The sequence below is a fragment of the Protopterus annectens genome, chromosome 3.part1, assembly GCF_019279795.1.
Source record: "Protopterus annectens isolate FY-2018-M chromosome 3.part1, PAN1.0, whole genome shotgun sequence".
Classification (NCBI taxonomy): Eukaryota; Metazoa; Chordata; order Ceratodontiformes; family Protopteridae; genus Protopterus; species Protopterus annectens.
The window spans coordinates 1075756073-1075769739 of NC_056732.1; the positions used below are offsets into that span (position 1 = coordinate 1075756073).

At 39.2% G+C, this 13667-nt stretch overlaps 1 protein-coding gene across 1 annotated transcript in view; it reads left to right on the forward strand.

The window, feature by feature from the left end:
• Nucleotides 1-13667, forward strand: part of LOC122798357 (mitogen-activated protein kinase kinase kinase 3-like) — a 749834-nt gene that overhangs the window by 472040 nt on the left and 264127 nt on the right. The gene's annotated exons all lie outside the window — the stretch shown is intronic.

Below are 13667 nucleotides of genomic sequence, written 5' to 3' on the forward strand. Positions count from 1 at the left end.
TTTTCAGTGAATACGCTGATATTTTCAAAGACAAGTTTGGCAAACTTCCCGCTGAACCATGAAGTAAGCCTAGTTGTCAGACCAGCCAGGAAGGTTCCAGAAGCAATGCAGAGCAAAGTGAAAACAGCACAAAATGGTGAATTTAGGTGCGATAACTCCAGTAAAAGATCTGACTGAATGGGTATCCTCCGCAGTCGTAGCTCATAAGAAAATCTCAGATGATATTCGAATATGTATTGATGTGAGAGACTTGAACAAAGAGCTTAAGCGTCCTTATCATCCAATGCACACAATAGAAGAAGTAGCTGCTCTCATGCCAAATGCCATTGTTTTTTCAGTCTTGGATTCAAAAAGTTCCTTTTGGCAAATTTTGCTGCATTACAGATCTTCATTGTTAACCACTTTCAGTACACCATTTCGTATGTACAGATTTTTGAGAATGTCGTTTGGGATAAATTCTGCTAGTGAAGTATTTCAACGTGCGATGTAACAAGATTTTTCACATTATCCATGTGCTGTCATAGTAGATGACATTATTGCTGGGGGCAGTGGTGAAGACGAACATGATGTAAATCTCAGGAAAGTTCTGGACCATGCCTGTGAAGTAAATCTTAAACTGAATCCTCAGAAGTGTAAATTCAAAGTGAAAGAAGTTAATTATGTGGGTCACGTGTTTACTAATTTTGGCTTACTACCAGATCTGTCTAAGCAAGCAGCAATTCTTGAAATGCTAGTTCCAGACAGTGTCACATCTTTACAATGTTTTCTAGGTATGGTCAGCTATTTAGGAAAGTTCATCCCAGACCTAAGTGAGCTTTCAGCACAGTTTCATGAGTTGACATGCAGTAGTGTAAACTGGTCCTGGCTGGAATAACACCAAAAAGCATTTGATGTTCTGAAACTGAAAATTGCCAGTCCACCCACATTGAAATATTGATGTTCACAAACCTGTAACTCTTTCATGTGATGCTTCAAAGTATGGTCTTGGTGCATCATGTGTCCAAGAAGGCATACCAGTATGAACTTTAACCCAAACTGAAATGCAGTATGCACAAGTTGAAAAAGAGCTTTTGGCAGAAGTGTTTGCATGCTCAAAGTTCAGTGGTGATATTTATGGAAAACATAGCAAATTGAGACTGCTCACCATCCTGTAGTGACAATTCTAAAAAAGCCAATACATACAGCCCCAGCACGCATGCAACGCATGATGTTAACTTTGCAAAAGTACAATTTCAGTATTGTTTATACGAAAGGGAAATATCTTTACCTTGCAGATGCTTTGTCAAGAGCACCCAGACAAACAACAGAACAGCAGGACAATGAGAAAGCAGACTTTGAGGTCATGGAAGTCAAACATTTTTCATTACGTCTTGAACACAGAAATCACACAGCTTTAGACCCTGTTCTTCAGAAAATGAAACATTTTATCAAGTCAAGGATGGCCAGTGTGACAAACCAGTCTACCAGTTGACATACTGAAGTATTTTCCTTAAGGAGACGAGCTCATGATGGAAGATGGAATCATCATGAAAGGTCCTAAAGTGGTAATTTATTCAGCATTACAACAGGAATATATCCAGATTTTATATCATGGTCGCCCGGGTTCTGATTCAACCAAAAGAAGGGCAAGATGCATAATATTTTGCCCTTCGGTATAAAAAGATATAGAGAAGAAAACTAGCATGTAGATTGTAGTGTTTGCCTATTGCATATCAAACAAATCAAAGAGGGAGGATGTAGATCATCAAGTGTGGTGTTCCTATTCAGCCATTGTTGCTAGATAGCACATGCATATAAGAACTGAGCACGTGCGAGAACAGTGCCATTTTGTGTAGTCATTCAGAGTGAATGCAGGCATGAATGGAAATGCGCATGCGAGTGTGCTTGAAGTAATGGGTCAGTCAAGTTGGCTTGAATACATGTTCAGTTACATCTCCTGATGTGTTTATGTACAGTAAACAACTTGAACCCATGACAGTGCCTCATTGTCTCATTTGAATACAAGAGACATGCAACAACTATGTATACTATGTTTTTGTGTACCTAAGTTCAGATCTTTCAGTTTTTTTTTTACTTCTAAAAATTTAACATTGTTTTATTTATGTATTTATTTATTTTGTTTTCTAAGGTAATACACTAATCATAGCTGACTATGACCATGATTGATCATGACTTTCCCTTCGCCCTCTTGATAATAGCTGTTTCACTCCTTCTTGCTTGTGTTCTCTATTCCAGCTTTTTTTTTTTTGCTGCTAACTCTAACGAATTTTAGAAATGCTTATTGTTTCTACTTTAACTGATGTTGTCGCACTGTTGTGTTCTTTAGCTGGTAACTGTTTTGGGAGTTTTAGGCGTTGTGGTTGATTCAGGTGTTTTGCCACTGGGCATTGTTGCTTAGTATTTGCAATAGTGTTATTTTCTAAAGTGCTGCTATGGATAGTTAGTCCACCTTTAAAGAATGTGAGAGATGTGGACGGGCATAAAATCCCATCTAGTGACCACCATGTTCAGTATGTTACCTGTCTGGGGGCTCAATACTTATCTTCAGACTCTGAAATTTCTAAAGCCATTGGCCAGAGAACAGTTACGGAGAAAAGGAACAAACTAGGGAAGGAGAGGAATGGAAAGACACTGCCTGATCAGAATTCTAGAAGTGATAGGGTGAGAAAAAGAAAGGAGAGCCCTTCCATAGCCAAATCCTCAAAGGAGGTTTTTCCTTTCCCTCCTGAGCATCTGGGTGTAATTGTGCTTGGCAACTCTCATAAGATAGGACATGAAAAATGTGAATCTTCACCAGGCAACAGTGGTGTAGCTAAGGCTTTGGTGTCCTCCACTGATCACACTCAACATGAGTTTTCTAGGCAAGGTGGTGTGTCTTCTCAGTCAAATGTACACTTGGGCTGTCTTATTTCTCCCAGGCCTCATTCTACTAGGTCCTTAGCATATAAAATATCTGTTTATATATGTAAGTACCATGCTGTAGTGGATTTTGTCTGTAGCAAAAGTATGGAAGTCTTTCTTCAGGCTCAGATAAAGATGGGTCTAGTCTCATCCTCATCTGCTGGCCTCTGGATCCATCCCATATGTTGGCTCTGGATATCCCCATGTGTTGGCTCTGCATCTATCCCCATGTATTGGCATTGGATCTATTCCCATGTGTTGGCCCTGGTTGCATCCCCATGTGTTGGCTCTGGATTCATCCCCATATGTTGGCTCTGGATCCATCCCCATTTTTTGGCTCTGAATCCAGCCCCATATATTCGCTCTGGATATTCCCATGTGTTGGCCCTGGATCCATCCCCATGTGTTGGCGCTGGATCCATTCCCATGTGTTGGTCCTGGTTCCATCCCCATGTGTTGGCTCTGGATCCATCTCCATGTGTTGGCTGTGGGACCATCCCTGTGTGTCGGTGCTGGATCCATTCCCATGTGTTGGCACTGGATCCATTCCCATTTGTTGGCCCTGGTTCCATCCCTGTGTGTTGGCTCTGGATCCATCCACTTGTGTTGGCTCTGGATCCATCCACGTGTTGGCTCTGGATCCAGCCACATGTGTTGGCTGTGGATCCATCACCATCTGTTTGTTCTGGTTTCATCCCCATCACTTGGCTCAGTGGATAGAAACCAATTTGATATGCTTTCTGGATGTGCCCCTCCTTATTTGCCCAGTTTCAGTGTTTATAGAGTCAAGAGTAGCTGAATTCCACTGAAATCCTGCTTTGAAGCTGATTGGAGCCTTGGTATTAACAGCTGTTAACATCAAATGAGCTCACATATTCTTTTTTGTGCTGATAGTGCAGAACAATTGCCATTTCCATTGGCTGTGGTATGTTTTTATGTGTCAGAACTTTGTATTGATGGGCAGAGGTTGGCTTTGATGCTGATGTTCCGAGAACTTGTCAATGTTTGAATCTTTGGTGCAGAGAATGATGGGGTTAGCTGTGTTGGACCCGGTGAACATGACACTGAGTGGATTCCCATGTCAATTACAGAATCTATGACACTGATGTTCTCAGGACTGAGCATGATATTGAAAACTGCCCTTGCATCTTTGTTGTAGCCACAGTGGCAAGGGCATTTTGACAGTGTCACTATGCTATCATCATTGCAAACTTTGCTGTATCTGTGCCTGAGGCCTCTGTCTATACCTACCCATCAGTACAGAGGTTCAGATGGCTACTGACAGGATCTGCTGCATAGGTCCGTATCAAACTGCCTTCCTTTTCATCATCGGTTACACTAACATGATAGACTTAGAATAGTGATGGATATGATTCTGTATTGCCCCCTGGAGAGTCCAGTTTCAAGAAGGTCTTTGAAATGATGACTAATAAGAAAGGATGGCCGCAAGAATCCCTCTTCTCAACTGATAAAGTCATGAAGGAGTCCTTTTGATTGCCCTCCCCCTTCCTGGGAGGCTGCAAGATGCCGTTTGCATGCCTCCCTTTGCCTCCTGGGTGTCTTTTTTTCCCCAGCCTGTGGGATGGTTGTTCTAGTCATCTAGTAAGCTTAAAATGAACCCAGTATAGTAGTTCCTGTGGTTAGGAGGGTGGACAAGATCCTCTGGTTTTTCGAGGGCCAAGATGAGCTGGCTGAAACTCCAGTTATTGACTCTATTGTATTGGCAGCTGTTCTTAAGAGGGAACTGTTTTCTGAGAGTCCAACATTTCACCCTCCAAAAGGATTGCCAACTCTTGGCCAGTTTGGGAAGCATGTCTGCATCCTGTACATTTCTTAGTAAGCTGCTAAGTCAGTTGTTTCACGTGCATCATTTTCAGCAGGACCATGCAAAATAATTGAACATGGGGAGCAGTTATCTGCCAAGTGATGACTATTTGCATAATTTATAACTTAATCATGTGCCCAGCGCATAATGCCATGGAGGATACAGCAAGAATAGTAGGTCCTGGCATTGCTGTTTGTCAGCACCTACCTAACTGAGTTTACCAGTAATTTCCAGATGTCATTCATTAATGCACCATTTAATGCTATTGACATGTACAGACCAGAGGTGGGAGAGAAGCTGAAAGAGATTGAACAGGATGCTAAGGCCTTAATGGCCTTTAGCATTCACTTTCAGATGCTACAACATCCCTTTGTAATCACATTCACTTTCAGAAGCTACAATATCCCTTTGTGAACAATCAGAAGGGACATAACCAGCTGCATTATAAGCAAGGCCAACAACAACAGCAGCAGATGTACCAATAGTAAGGAACGTGTAAGTAGATTGACACCTGTTTAGCCAAGTGGTGATCCATCAGAGTAAAATGTGCGAAACAGCTATTGCCAACAGTGGAGCTTTTAGTTTTCTCCACTGTTGTGTGACATCAGAGTAGGTTTATTTACATTTGAGGGGTGTATGGGGTGTCTCCCCCCCACCCGAAGGGGTGAAGAGTGCTTTCCCCCTGCAAAAATAACTTACCTTCAAGGCTCACCAAAAGGTGATTCAACCATTTTTTTTGTGGTGGATCAGCACTCATCTAAAGAGTTTTCAGTCTATCAACATGAATCCTAGCAGTCTTCAGTTAATTCAAGAATGAGTATCCATTTAACAGTAGAAATTTTCAGTAGATTCTGAACTGTCATGGTTTTTCCTCAGGGCAAACACAGAGCTAGCAGCAGTCCTGAGAACTTGCATAAATGACAACTTCTGGAAGCAGTTGGAGGGGGTTAAGTGCCTCTACATCTGTTTACATGGGTGACCATTGCACAGGATAGATAGATCACAGACATTATTTCTAGCAACTACAGAATTCTCTTCCTTTTTCCAGTTCATCTACCTTCTCTTGTTCTTCCTTGTGTCACACCCCATCATAAAAAGGGTGATAGGAACAGAGGTGTTATTATTTATTTATTATTTATTTAACATTTATTTGCCAGGATAGTCCGACTGGACAACAAGTGTCCGTTTTCAGCGGAGTCCTAGGGAGAAAATCTCCATAAATTTAGAGAGAGAAGAAAAACTTACAGAAGAGACATTACAGAGTAGTAGCATACAGATTGTAGACTTTACAGCCGTTAGTATACAATAAGAGGATATTCCCCCATTTGGTTGAAAATACAAGTGTACAAAATATACAGTGAGAGTAGATAAGAACCTGGTAGAGCATTGCAAAATATTTCAAAATTGAATAAGAATATATAAATATTTAAGTTTTCCATATATACATTCAAGCAAATATACATGTAAGAGTATACATACATATGTATGCATACACATACATACACATATATACATACACATGCACACATATACACATATATACATACACACACACACACACACACACACACACACACACACACACACACACACACACACACACACACACACACACACGCAGTGAGAGTGCCTTTACCAGATGTATTCCAGTCCTTGGCCATCAGAGTGAACACTGTAAAGTCACAAATGGAGGTGTGACATGACATAGTTTTGTAGTATGTTTTTTAGACACCCTGTCTTGCCAAGTAAATTCCCCTCAAGAAAGAATTAATTTTCTACAGTGAGCAGTTTCTGTTTAATTGGGCATCATTCCTATAAACCTTTGTCTGAAAACATTAAGGCTTATGGCAACTGCAGTTTTTCTAGTTTCACATGCTTGTTTCCATGTGTGAGTTCTTAAGTGGACTCTAAGGACACAATGGGATAATTCTTCCAGTCTGTTTGACACAACCAGTTTGTCTCTGGACAGCCACTTTCACCTTCTGATGCCTATGCTGATGGTCACCAAGAATGGCTTTGCCCTGTGGTGGGAGACATATCAGGGCAGAATAAACCAAGGTGAGTGGTTTCCATTAGACATAATGTCTTGGGAATGAGAGGGGTCCCTTTGAACCTACAAAGTCTTCAGGACATTATCCTATGAAATGCCATTGCCAGACGCATAGGTAGTATGATAGTTGTGTGGTATAGAAACAACCAGGGTGGTACACATTTGTAATCATTGTGCTAGGAGGCCATAAATATTTAGGAGTAGGCCACGTCTTCTGATCAGTTTCTCCCAGCACATTCCTGGGGAAGCCATCTCCTTAGCAGAAATTTTCAGTTGTTGCCATCTGTAGCCACTTTGGTGGTCACCCCAACCCCATGGTAGTAGAGAGCATCCTCTGGTGCTTTGGGTAAGCCTGGCTGGGTACTTGTCAAATCTTTGAACGTTCAAAATTTCGAACATTATATGGTTGCCCCCATACCTACACTGTTAAAGTGTTTTTTTCTGTGTTTTCTTTTTTTTTTTTTTATGTTCGAACATCCAAATGTCGAACAGTTGGTCTCGACCATGTAATGTTTGACATTTTGGATGTTCGAACATTTAACATAGACCCAGCCTGGCTTTGATCCTTTTGCATCCCCAACCAATGCCAAATACAGCAAATTCTTCTCCGTGATACCCCTTTAGAGAAATGCCCCAGGGCTGCCCTGGTCCAGAGGTGCCCTGAATCTCTTATATGTCTTACTACCTCTTTCCTGAATTCTGTGTTCTTTCAAAAAGTGACTCTGAATAAGGCCAAAATCATTACAGCTTCATCTTCTGAAGAGACCTCTGTTTCTGAAGGCATCCAGACCCTTTTCTGTCACCATTCCAATAGGTCTCACCCAGTCTTCCATTTGTCCTTCCTACCACATGGTTTCTCTATTTCTGTTGATGGCCAGAAATGATTTATACCCTTCCAGGATCATCTAGACAGCTGTCTGCCCAAGGACATACTGCTAGAAAGACCTACAAAGATAAGTGTTTTTGTTTTGTGCTTTGGACCTCCTCCAAGGGTTTAGATCCCTTCACTGCTCCTGTTTCAGCCTTGCTGGTGTATGTAGCAATTTTTTTTATACTGATCTGTATTAAAATCCATTTATCTGCTATACTGAATTTTTCATAAGGGAGTGCAATACAGTTAATGTGGCCTCCCTTCAGATCTATAAATCTTTCTTAAGGGGATTTTTAGATTAGACCTCCCTTTAAAGACCTTGTTCCACCTTGAGATCTGCATTTTCTTCTGGAGAAACATATCATTTGATCCCAGCAGTTAAGTGCATGTTAAGTGTTTGCCATAAAAATATATATTTCCAGTGAAAAAACAAAGATACTTGAACACAGAGGTGATTTAATACCTTTTATTTGGCCAACACAGGTTTTACAATTACTCACAATTTTGTAATAACAGGAGTTTTTCATCAGGAGTTATCTTTCCTGTGGTGATCACTTCAGCAAGAAGAATTTTTGAGCCCCAAACACTGTGCTTAGATCCCTGTTACTTGTTGTTCAGTAAAGTTAGCATATCAGTGTGTAAAAACATTTTTGCCAAAGGTAACCACCAAAGCTAATTTAAGCCAAAGCATTCATTTGTATGCATTCTTTTTGGAGTACCCGAACAGAGGAGTGTATGTTTTGAATACCTTGGATATTCATAGGTTCATAGGTAACTACTAGGTTAGCTGCCCCTGGAGGCAGGCCATTTTAAGCCTAACCAATTTCCCTTCAAAAGTTAGACTCAAACCCTGTACTTTGTGTCTGTGAGGTAAGCATCTTAACCATTAGGCCAACCCCAGACACCCAAATATGGCTCTAGGTAAGTACTAGGCTATCTGCCCTTGTGGACTATTTTAAGCCAAGCCAATTTCCCCTCAAAGGTAGGACCAAGTCCTGTACCTTGTGTCTGTGAGGTAAACACCTTAACCGTTATGTTAACCCTATTCAATCTCTTGTATTGTCTTATTGTGGGATTCCATACACTTAGATGATACAAGAAAGAATATAAATCTTCTTTTCTGGGCTAACAAAATCTCTATTTTCCTCTTATATCCCTCTAGAATCACAATAGGAAAAGGCATTTTGCTATCCCAAGTAGAATACAGGCTTTCTTTAATAATAGATGCTTCAAAATTAAATTACAGTCATTAAAAACTCAACAATAATATATGCAATTTTGTCATACACTCACCAAAAGAAGAACACCATTACAAAAATAGCATCCTGTCAAACAAAGGGCAGACCTCCTTCTTGAATCACAACTGCCGAAAGTACTGTAAAACAAAACTTTCACACCACTAACTTCCAGACTAACACGAGACTCCTCCAACCTACTACTTTAGAAACATTAACCTTCATTACAGGCCCCTCAAACTAAATTGTAATGCACAGATCACTCAATCTGTGTACTAGGTCTCAAAATCTGGGAATCCATACCAGTCTCATTTAAAGACACATCATCTTACCCAAAATTACATTCTCAGCTGAAACTGCACCTCCTGAAAATGGTAAAATGCCAGTTTAATATCTAATATCACACAACCTAATCAAGCCATAAACTCCCACTTGATGACAATTTCCCTTTTCCCTCTGCTTTAACGCCTGCTTGCTTAAAACTCTTGACATGTTAATGCACGGCTAAAGTACTTCAAACTTTATGTCTGTACTGTAAAAATTTTCAGCCATCTGTATAATTGTCTGTTAAGAGATATATTAATTTGTCTATAACTATATATAACAATGCAATGCAATGCATGTCTTATAAACCTGCTTACCTGTCTGTATGACTTCCAGTGACTGAGTTTATGATAGTTCAGCAAAATGTCATAACAACAAACTACAAATGATGGAATCCAAATGTTCGAGACTCAAAAGACTGAAAAAAATAACAAAAGAAAATCTGCTGTTTGCAGGGGGACGAGCCCCCCCCCCGCACCCTCCATATAGGGGTCTGTGCCCCATACCACTGCTAAATATATATACCAACTCTGAGATCACACTACAGTGGAGAAAGGGCAAATTTCCCATTTCCTGCAATGGAGAAAGGGCAAATTTTCCAATTCCAGCTATTTGATGATCTCCCTTAGGAGAAGCAAGTACAGTTCAATCAGCTGTACAGGCTTTTCCTTACTTCAGTAAAACAACATTTCTACGAAATTACTGTATCCCGTTACTGCATATAATTCCTGTATATTATCAACAACTTTACCTATTTCAACATCTCTCTGCAGTTGTCAAACTTTAATGCTTTGCTGGGCTATGATTGAAATTGATTATTTCTGATCAGTGGTCTATCCTGGTTAGTAAATAAATAAAAAAGTAAACTAGTAAATGCATTTATAAGCATGTATGTTTTTGTTTGGGGAGGACCAACATGACAAGAAGAATTACCCAGTTATTTGTTTCATGTGGTCCTGGCAAGCTAGAATCCAATATTTTCTAAATCAACTGCTGGCCTCTATAAAGGCTGTCCCCTCTCAGAAAATACACAGTCAGAATAACCAGTCACTGCCGTACTTCCAAAACGCACTCTGTGCAAATGATGCAGGAAGTTCCATGAATGTCAAAAGCAAGTTTAATAAAATATTACATTAACAACAAATAAAACAAAAATGGTATATGTTGGATTTAGCACTTTCATCTCCCATCCGGAGACTTCATCAGAATCAAAGTCATACCAATGTTCATCATTTAAATAATCCAAGGTCATTCCTGATTGGGTATCTGATCACTAATTATTGACTCTCAGGCTTAACCCTTCGCTACCCTAAACTAATCAAGTGGATATAATATAACATATAAATTCACCATATTAATTCCAAAAATATGTTATACCTTACATACTTTCGCTTTATATTTATATATTTTTATACATTTTTACTTTTACATATATATTTTTAATTATATATATTTTTTATACATATTGTTACTTATATATATATATATATATATATATATATATATATATATATATATATATATACTTTTATAACACATCATAGACACTCTTATCATTTCTGGAATTATTATGGTAAATTTATATGTTATATTACATCCAGTAGATTAGTGTAGGGTAGAGAAGGGTTAAGCCCGAGACTCAATAATTAGTGATCAGATACCCAATCAAGAATGACCTTGGATTATTTAAATGATGAACATTGGTATGACTTTGATTCTGATGAAGTCTCCGGATGGGAGATGAAAGCGCTAAATCCAACATATACCACTTTTGTTTTATTTGTTGCTAATGTAATATTTTATTAAACTTGCTTTTGACATTCGTGGAACTGCCTGCATCATTTGCACAGAGTGTGTTTCTGAAGTATTACAGTGACTGGTTATTCTGACTGTGTATATTCCGAGGAGGGATAGCCTTTATAGGGGCCAGCAGTTGATTTAGGGAGTGGTTTGTTGTGTTCTGCATTTTTGGAATCCAAGATTTCCAAGATAATCTTAGCTAGATGGCTGTCTTAACACTGTAAAGTTTTACTGCAAAAAATAAGTATTTACCTGCTAGTGCTACTGCTGACAGTGCCGGGACATTAATGCAGCACATTCAACTGTAGCAATAGCTTCTTCTCAAACCTTCTTTAAAAATGTAGCATTGGATGAAATGTGCGCAACTACAACATGGGCTTCTCTGCATACTTTCACAAGTCACTATAAGAAAGATGTGATCTGCAGGTCAGGGACTGCCTTTAGGTTCACTATGCTTTGTGGGATTATTTCTTCATTCCACCTAAGAGGATGACAGGGACACTGTCTTGCAGGCTGAAGAAATCAATATGATCACCTCATTTATGTACTTGGCATAAAGCCAGATTTGAGTAATCTGTGACCATAATTTTCAATGTATCCACTCTCCATTCCTTTGCCAAAGAATCAAGGCCTGAGGAGGATTGTTAATTGGTGACATATGTTTAGTATGAGGTATGTTTTGTTTTGCCTTTTTGCTAGTAATTAGCATCTTTAATCCAGAGGCTGTGGGGAATCAGAGAGCATTTTGGGATTGGGGAAGAGTCTAAGTCAAGCAGATTGAAGATGGACACAGATCACCCATATCTTTCATTATGGTAAGTAAATAACTTTTGTTTCTATCTGTTGTATCACTTTAGTTCAACATTTAACATTTCTAGCTCTTTTGTTTGCATTTCAATATTCCAAAGTGAGACTTGTGGATTTTTTTGAAGCGTCTGCTTTTTCAGTTGTGATAGAGTTATGACTTTTTTCTTATTTGAACAAAGGCGTAGTGTGGTTGAGTCAGTGGACAGAAATGCTACAGATTATCTGGCCAGCCTGACATCATCATAGCTTCTGTTAAGTGTTAAATATGCAAATCTTCTCTGGTAGCTGTAGTGTGGTTGAGTCAGTGGACAGAAATGCTACAGATTATCTGGCCAGCCTGACATCATGGCTTCTGTTAAGTGTCACATATGCAAATCTTCACCACTAGCTTTCTTCCGGTGTTGCATTTTTCTCAGACATCGCTGAAAGTTGTGCTGTATCCTATGGAACTTTCATACGTTCTTTGTAGCAGTATACTTACCTTGTAGCAAATGTTTAATATATAATTTCAGTTTTCCTGGTTTATACTGTACTTCAGCAGTATATTTATGAAGCATCAGTAAAATTCTTTGCAGCCTTGCAGGTGCTTTATCTAGTGATGTTCTGAAGATACTCTGTACAAGCTTATCATCTGCATCCACATTTTATCTTTCCCATACACATAATAGAATTTCTGGCAACCAAAAAACAGTGGTCAGCATTTGTTTCTCATTCCATGCATAAGTAGTCTGTGTGTCAAAGCTCTTAAATGGACAACCAATAGATCACCATCGAGGTTCAGTCCTAGGTTGTGGCTGAAAAGGGTTCCTGAACCAGTTCACATACCTGGTTAACAAATTAAAAGTAAATAAAATAAACTGCAGTGAAACAAGCCGATAACTGTGGTAGTTTAATATGAGGGACAAAGACATGAATATGCACAACAAAGGTGTCTTTAACTGAGATTATAAACACCGAAGGTTCTTATTTTTGCATTCTATCCCTATCATCTGCTCCAAATGTTTGGTAACAACCATTTAATACTGAGCACGTAGAATATTTTAAATAGCACACCTAACAAGAAACGCTTACTCAGTTGTCAGCAATGATATGAACATCTGTTTTGCATATAGAAGGAAGCACTTTTTACTTTACACAACCATTACTCTCAAATTTGTGTGAGAGTAGGGCATATTGTCTTGTCCTTTGTACAGTATCCCCTGGAAGGATGACAGTTTAGATAGGGGTAAACAAATGAACCCTTAATGCTGTGTACTGTAGTACTACAACTGTGTGCTTGTAGTTCTATGCCTGAAAATGCTGGGGCATTAGTAAAGAAAGTTACCATTAATGCTGTGTACTGCAGTGATACAGCTGAAGATGCTGGGGAATTAGTAAACAAATTAACCCTTAATGTTGTATACAGTAATACTACAGCCAAAGATGTGGTTCAGTAGTCAACAAATTAACCCTTAATGCTGCATACAGTGGTAATATAGCTGAAGATGCTGGGATTTTAGTAAACAAACTGACCCTTAATGCTGTGTAAAGAACTACTGCAGCTGAAAATGCTAATTAGGTGAAGGATGTTAGCAGAGCAGTGTGGCTCTAACAGCCCCTATATGCCAAAGTCATCCCTCAAATTGCAGAGTGCTAAATGCAAAGAGTAAGTGATCCGGATAACAAGACATAGTACTCAAAATACTTAGTGCGAAAGTAAATCATGGCATTGAATTTGTGTTTGTGTGTGTGCTTTTGTTTAAACAGACAGCTGTTGAATAAGCAAGTGACAAAGGTGGCAGCAGAGAAGAGGTGGAGTAGGATGGACAATAGTTTAGAAAAAGGGTGTAGTTGCTCCAGGAGCAGACTGATTTG